The following is an 8649-nucleotide window of genomic DNA, read 5'->3' on the forward strand; positions in this document are numbered from 1 at the left end:
AAAAAAAAAAAAAAAGCATGGGAAGATGACTTAGCATATATTAATCATCATTCTTAAGAATTATGCCTATGTAGAAAATTGGGATGATGTGACACTGAAACTCTATCTGCATCATTGCAGCCATAATGTGTTTCTTAGGTAAAGTGGTAGCAGAGTGCCCAGTTTTACAACATTCCTTTCATAATATTAAAACCTTAACTGCAAACGTTACTGATTATTCCAGAGCCAGCCCAAGCCTCCCACCATGCTCTGGTGCCCATCTCCTCTCTGCCAGACAGAGTGAGGCAATGGAATACTCCAACACAACCTCAGTGAGAAAAATGAGTGGGTTGAATAAAAACAGAATCATGCCGAAAAGGAATCTAAGAATATCACCCGTGCCCAGAGACTCATGAAAATACATGAAGGATTTCCCTTGATATACATTCAGACACAGATTGTGTTTACCTCTCTGGGATATGGAGCTGATTATTCATCATCAGTATCTCATCAGAAACAGAAGTTTCAGTTTCCACCCGCATGTAATGAAAATGATATGATCACATCAGCATATTTTATTATTATTGTTACATCAAATCATCATCCCTAGGTACATATAAACACACTTTTCCTCCACTGAAATAGCACACTAGATGGCCTCTTTATAAAATAATAAAAACAGAAGTGTTCACAAAGATTTGCGTCAAAAACTATTCATCCAACCAAGGAATAGAATCAAGCAGCATCTCTGCACACTTGTAATAAAATCTGCATGACTGTCTTGATAGTACTAAGTCCCTTATTAAGTAAAAGGAACCTAGCATCATTAAATAGAAGCAGCCTGAGGTGCAGTGAGATATCATACTTTCCCTCTGTCGAATCCCCATGGAGACAGAGGAACACAATTTTACAAAATGTCAAATAAAAGTTCATACTGTCCCATATAAAACCTAAAAAGGTCCAAAGGACTATCACCTTCTGACATAAGACAAAAATCAATAAATTTGTAGCATTTCATATTGAATGAATCCTTGCACTCCTAACATCAACAGAAGCTTTAAAAAGAGAACCATAGCTCTATAAAGTTGCCAAGGTCCATGCCTATACCCTTCCATTGCTCTGGCACCAGATCTCCAGTCCTGGATTAGCCTTGAGTAAGAGCAGCAGAGTTGTGTTGATGCAAAGCTATAACTAATGAGAGGCTTAGGGCAAGGGATTAAAATACTTTTGAGAAGTTCGTCATGAAGGAACTAAAATTCATAAATCTCTCGACTCCACTAATAGCAGAAAATCAGACAGGTACAACTGCCCCACTGAGCACGTCTGCCTCTTCTGACAACCCTCAAAGAGATCCCAACAACTCATTCTCCTGAACTATTTCACCAATTAGAATAATTGAGTTAAAATTTCAAGACAACCATTGATAATTAAACTAGCTTTGCTGCTGCATCCACGCTTGGGGATGTTTGTCCAACTCTGACAGTCTCTAGAGAAGTAGCATCTTTAACTGATGTCTATCAATTGTTTCTGTGTCTTTCAACAATCCACGTTAAAAGCCCTTCTTCCTAATACTCAAAATATTCTTTCTTAGAAATTCTTCAGCCTACTGTATTGTTACATATTCTTGCAAATACCCTTCACACATTTGACAGCTGTTCTGCATCGTCCTCAAGACGTTGCAGCCATTGTAAAGTGCACTAACAATAAAAGCCCTTCTGCCATCGAGCATCAAGCAGCCCTTCCTTTCCATGCATGTATGCATGAGTTCACGTGCACACGTACAGCCTTGAGACCAAGAATGAAACAAATCTTGTTTTACGATGCGAAGTCTGAGGATAACACTTCATACTTAACAACCCAAGGCATGTAGAAAGCAAAACTCGGGAAATGCTTATGAAATTCTGTCTTTTGAAAGCTGCCTACAAAAAACAGATAGAAGCATTTCTGCGAAAATTTTCTAGTTGGACAGAAGCATTTATTGGATGATCTATTGGATTTGTTTTTTTTGTTTGTTGTATTTTTTTCCATATTTTTTTTAATTACTTTTTTTTTTGTATCCATATTCATTATTACACCATCTGTCATTCTAATAATGAAAATAAATAAACTAATGTTGAATTCTAAGACTGTAACACCTAAGTTGTGAACTTGAAAATGTTATTCACACATCAACTGCTAAAAACTTTTCCCATCTCCAGCTATTTAGATTTCCTGAGAATGACAGCTAATGGCATTTGACTGAAGTTGCAAGGAACAGAATGAGGAGCAGTTTGGATTGATAGACAGGACTTTTTGCTGCCCATTTATCTGAATCTTGGGTGTCATAAATATGACAATATATCACCCAATGCCATAAATAAAATCCATTAGATTTTGGAAGAGAATTGTTTTTAGCCCTATTCTGAACTTGCTAAATGTACTTACTTCATTCTTTGTTTTCCTCTCTTAATCAGTTTCCAGTCCATGCAAGTCCATTATGTCCTACTCTGTGATTACTCTTAGCTTCCTTAATAGCCTCTTGAGCTCTGTAAAACCCAAAATAAATTATATCTATCGCTTCTCAGTTATCCGTTATTTTGCTGACATCCTGGGGGAAAGGCAATTTCCATTTGGGAGCAGAGCTGTTTTTCCCCTTATAATACCATGCTCACTGTAACTCTACAGCTATTTTTTATAGCTAATGTACCAATATTGAAGTGAGACCCATTGGTTTGTAATTCCAGCACCCATCCCTAGCACAGATTCTGTAGACAGAGAACATACAGTTTTCCCTCTGGTTGTCCAGATTTTAAGAATGAGCAAGTTTGGGAAATTCGTTCCTAAGCTTCCAAACAGCCTTTGAGAAAAAGTTGCCTCCACTTCAAGGAATGCATACCAGCGTTGCTGCCCATTGTATTTGCAGCTTGAATCTCCTGCAGCCCTCAGTGCAGCACAGAGCACGTGGAGCAGGGCTGTGTTCCCAGGAAGAAATGTGATTACTACAGAATGATGCAGAACAGATTATTTGCATCTTTAATCAATATTTTAAATGCTAAACAACGCATCTCGAGCACTGATACACGCTGTTTACTGCTTTATCCCTGGTGGAGCATAATTATATTTTATATACATGAAAGCAATTTCATTTGTTTGTATCAAGAGATACACTTGTGTAATATTAAAAATAATAATAATGCGCACAATGATCCAGACAGGATTTAAATGTTTTTAACAACTCTGTATTAAATAACACAGCTTTTTATTATTTTAGCAGATGATCTGCATTCAGATTAGAACAGAAAATCAGGAGTGGGCTGTTACTCCATTCTTCCTCCTTTACAACTGTTCATTTCAGCATGGTGAAATAAATACGATAAAGGAAGTATTTCTCCCCAGTTTTAAGCCTTCATCTCTCTCCCATTTTTCTTAGCATAAGGACAAGGAAATCAAATACCAGGGATATCTGCCTTCTACACCTTGACCTCACAGAGGTCCACTGCCATTCTGAGCCACAAGAATTCTATGACAGATGGGAAAAAAAAACAACTCATGAATGACTGTAGCAGGATCACTTGCCCAACAAACAGCCTCTTTGCAGCCCTGCTCCCAGGCCAGCCCCATGCAATGTTAGGATGCATTTCTTCTCTGAAAGAGTGGTCAGGCACTGGCACGGAATGCCCAGGGAGCAGGGGAGTCATTATCCATGCAGATATTTCAGATCCAGGCACTGAGGGATATGGGGAGTGGGCATGGGGGGATGAGTTGGGGTGGAACTGGATGGCTTTTGTGCTTTTTTCCAACCTTAAAGATTCTGTGAACTGCAGTGGTATAATGTAGTGGAAAGCTAAGTCAGAAGCAGTGATTGAGCACCTGGTGGGAAGGCAGGGCCAACCCAGGGAGCTCAGGTGCATGCAATGTACCTGAGTGACTGGGCTAGGATGCACCTCTTCCCAGCCCTCATTTAAGGGTTGGCAGTGGAGGTGGGGGTATTTTATTTGGACGTCCTTGTGTACCTGAGAACATAATAGGCCTTCCAAAGGTAAGTGGTTTCATTCTTTTATTTTTGCACCCACTATTATCGTATCTAAGTAGATCCTTACTCATTGCAGCTGAAGACCTCATTGCTTTACCATCTCGTTATGCTTTCTACTGTCTTACAGGTAGTCACTGCTTCCCTTCTCTCCAGTACTGGAGTTAGATACTGAAAGCCAGATTAAAAATGCTGTTCCCTTTGCAGAATTTTGATAGCAGAGCTCTGTAATGACTAAGCAATCAGTTCTGACGTGCAATGCAAATCTGAAGTTAAAAATGTCATTTTCCTGCCAAGCTAATTATGAATGATTAGACTGACATAAAAGCTCCTAACACCTTTCTCTTCAGCTTTTCAGGGAAAATATGGAAAATTAAGATCTCTTCAGAAAATTGTCACAATGTCGCAGACATTTGATGACTTTTTTTTTTCCCCCCAACTAGTCTAGTGCCTGTAAATTATATGGTTTTGTTGTTGCATCTGGAAGTGCTATGTGCTAGCAGGTGTAAATTGCCTTAATGGCTACAAATGTCTTCTGAAGTGTATTAAAACTACCAGGTACACGGATAACACACATTTCATTGGCGTGCTATTCATCAAGACTTGAAAACTAAAAAAGCAGTAATTATATACAAGCTAAAATAAACACAGAATTGGTTTGCATGTGTACTTGTGATTAGCTGTGTTTTTACAGGGTACTTAATAATTATTAAATTAAATCTTAATTAGAGAAAAATACTGCTGAAAGGCTACTCCTCTCCAGCTATACAGACAGACCTAGTATCTCTCCCTAGAAAGATGAGCTGATAGGAGCCTTCAGTTAACTTCGATTCAACTGCTTTCTAACTTACAGCATCTATTTGGGCTTTAAGAGGAAGTTAGCAGTATTTCTGAAGCTACAGAATTATTTTTCTTTCACATCAAAGAGATCATAATGACTTTTTCTCTCTTTGTCTGAAGTTATCTAAGGAAGAATAGTGTTTTAACGGGACTGGTTTGTTGGTGCTATTATTATTTATTATTATTTATTATTATTTATTATTATTTATTATTATTTATTATTATTTATTATTATTTATTATTATTTATTATTATTTATTATTATTTATTTATTATTTATTTATTATTTATTTATTATTTATTTATTATTTATTTATTATTTATGGAAAAACAGACAAGCAGAAATAGTGAAGCATAATTCCTGCTATTTTCTCATTCAGATTTCTCTGAGCTCCAAAAATTAAGTTAAATTTCAATATGGATGAAGAAAAGACACAGGGAAGATAAAAAGGGAAAGGCAAAGGTGATTTTTACATCCAGGGCTGTACTTAAGGTAAAACCTGTAAATGGATCCATCTCTTCATAAACATAAATCTTCCAGAGACCGTATAAAAACAGTATTTAACTGCAACACTACTTGCCCATGTTGACAAAATAAAAAAGCAGTAATTTCAAGGGAATGTTTGTGAAATCATTGCTTTCACAGGCTATAGATTACAGTGGACATAAAGATGCTGAACAAGACAGTAAAGCATTTAACTACACAACTCCAAAACACTCCAGGTCAGAACTGTAAGGCTAACTTAAAATAAGATCCCATCTAAATCCCACTCTCATGAGTTAGAGACTGGGGAGAAGCATCGCAATCCATCCTCACAGTATAGAGGTACTGCTCCATGGACAACTTCAAGAAGTTTGCACAGGGATGAAACACTTGTCCGTAAGTGGGAGACTTATATTGATGGTCTTGTAGCCATTCTACCCACCTTCTGCCACCAAGGGAACATCTCTATGCACCAGGAAATGAGGAAAGGCTCTACTTCTTTTTCCTCATCTTAGATTCACATGAGGGACTTAAGAATTGTAGAATTGTTCAGGTTGGAAAAGACCTTAAAGATCCAATTGCAACCCTCAGATTTAAACCACACTGTTCCAAAAATAAAACCTGCGTTTTTTCCAAGCCATGCAGTTAGCATGGACCCGTGTTCTACTCAGTATTCTTTGTGAAGTTCTTTTCTTACACCCATTCCCAGAATAAAATATTTTAATAATAATCTCAGTAATTCCCTCAGAATTACTCCCAAACAGAACTGTGCAAGGAAGAGGATGCTACATGTTTCACAGCATGCGCACACTCCCAGAACCCTGGATATCCTCATGGCCTTCCTTCCCCGTTTTGATTCTGTTCTAGCGTGGTTCTTTTGACTTCAACAGTATTGATGCAAAACAGTAGAAATTGTGAACCAAATACTGTATTATTTGCGTTGAAAACAAAGTATTAGTCAGTTTAAGTTGCTTCACATTTGATTATAGGAGATAAAGTAACTTTTCTAGTGCAGGACTACAGACTACCACTAAAACATCTCAATGAATGTAATGCAGATGCAACTGCTGTGAGACATTACAGTAAGTGGGGATGTAACATGTGCTGACAATACACTTAAAAAACTAATTTTCTTTCTCAAGAGAGATAAGCCATTCCAGATTTCCTTAATTTCTCGGTTAGTGTCAAGTAAAACACACAAGTATTAGTAAGACTGCTTTTTTTCTTTCCCATTGTCAGTTCATATTTACTAATTTATAAGAAATAGTTTACCTGTATTTAAATGGAAATTACCTGACTCAAACCCAAGCTTCATCATGAGCTGCTGCCATGCTAACCAATGGGAGCACAACAGTGGCCTGAAATAGGAAACAGCTTCCTACTGAAATCCTGTTTATCGTGTTATACTACCTCCTTTTTCTCCTGCATAAATTACCTGTAGAGATTGTATTAAGTGAATTTCTGGATACCATATTGAAGAATCATACTGGCAATTTCATAGTGATTTCACAGCACTATACGCTTATCACAGCAAAATCCAATGTGTTTCTTTTCTACAGCTGAACTTTACTGCTCCTTAGTTTGTAATTAGTCACTACGAAAGCTTAATCAAAGTCTCAATTTCTTCTTCCTCTTTTAATGTAGCCCAGTCAGAATAAGCTGCAGCCAATAACTAAGTAAACTGAACTTGGCCAAGAACACGGGAGGCTGAAAGGAGAATTCTGAAGTGCTATCCATTACCAACTTGTATTTTCACAGAGTACCTTAAATTGGTTGGTTTTGGAAGAGGAAATATATGAGTGATTAAATGCATTCCTTCATGTTTGTTTGAATGATACATTATTTCACCTGCACATAGGGATGTCTGCGCTGAGATGGCAAGGGAAGCTACAGTTCAAGTAAGTAAAAGTTTATCTGAAAGGTATTAATGTGATCACGTATTGCAAAAATATCAGTAAGAAAGGATGATGTGGAATCTTTTCAAAAGAAAAAGCATAATGATGATAATGACAATGGGAAGAGAAATCTTCTAGGGCAATAGCAGAATTAAAGGCAGACTTTTACGTGACAAGCTGCTTATGCTGGGTTCTGACCTGTGCTGAAGTGCAATTCCAGGTTCCTATAGAACTTAAAAGTAACACATAAGACACCTGGTTTTAGTATGTAAATAAAACTACATTTTTGCATTAGCAACTTTTGGCCTGAAGACTTCAATCTCTTTGTATTGACTGGAAGTATACTAGATTTTCTTCTGATTTGCCATAATACTTGTTGGATGAGAAGGCTACTCTTAGAGCTGTTAACTTGGATGGTTATTTGCTCCATACATGTGAAGTCAGACTGATCATTATGGAGCCCTGCTATTTCAGTCCAATTCATCCTTATTTTTCCCTTTGGTTTCTTCCCTTTGTTTAGTATATTAGTTTCTAGATGAATGAGTGAGCTGTCATTTGGCATTTCAATGCTACCTCTTTGATTTGTGTGATAAAACAGCAAGTGCAGCAAACAGCATCAAGAATTGCCTGCTGAAATGCTGATTTACTATTGCATTGCTTGGTTCTGAAAAAGATCCTGAAACAATGAACCTGTGGGAGCAGAGAGAAATCCTTGACTAGACTTCCAAAACATTACTACCTCGTTTGTAATATGATTAACAAACTTTCATCTTCCAGTACGTGGACAATCTGGATGCTTTTAAATGGAGTTCATGTCCAAGCGAACTCAGTGCAGGAGTCTAAAACATGACATGATAGTGTGGCTGTATTTCAGCTTTTCCCCTCCTCAGTATATAATTTGCAAGGAAATGAGGGTTGTTAACGAGATGTCTGTATAAAGATCAGAAATTAAAACTATGAACTGAAGTTTTGGCACTTTGTGAAGTTAGAAAAATAGTAGTGTATATATTACATGTTGTATATTGGTATCTATTTTAACACTGAAAACAGAATTTTATTATTTGTACCCAGTGCATAAGAGTTGCAAGGTTTTATTTATGCCTTTGCACACAAAAGTTTCAGCAACAGTAAGACAGCAGTGAGTTGTGCTGTTCCATGAAGTCATACCTCACGTACACTTTACAATATTACCAATTTATCCTAAGGGTGGAATTGCTAAATATGGCTTACAGATGCACGAAATGTATAAAAGGTTGAGTGGTAAAAATAGAGATTTCACTTAAAAGTATCCAAAGTTTTTAAAACTTAAGCACAGAAGTCCATAAGCCCAGTGTTGTAACTCATACTGCATCACCGTTGGACAATGATAGAAACATGGGACTGAGAACCTGTAATTCTATTTTTCTGGCTTGTTGTAGTTTTGATGCTGACATTCTTCGCTT

This window comes from Meleagris gallopavo, chromosome 11 (assembly GCF_000146605.3).
Source record: "Meleagris gallopavo isolate NT-WF06-2002-E0010 breed Aviagen turkey brand Nicholas breeding stock chromosome 11, Turkey_5.1, whole genome shotgun sequence".
Taxonomy (NCBI): Eukaryota; Metazoa; Chordata; class Aves; order Galliformes; family Phasianidae; genus Meleagris; species Meleagris gallopavo.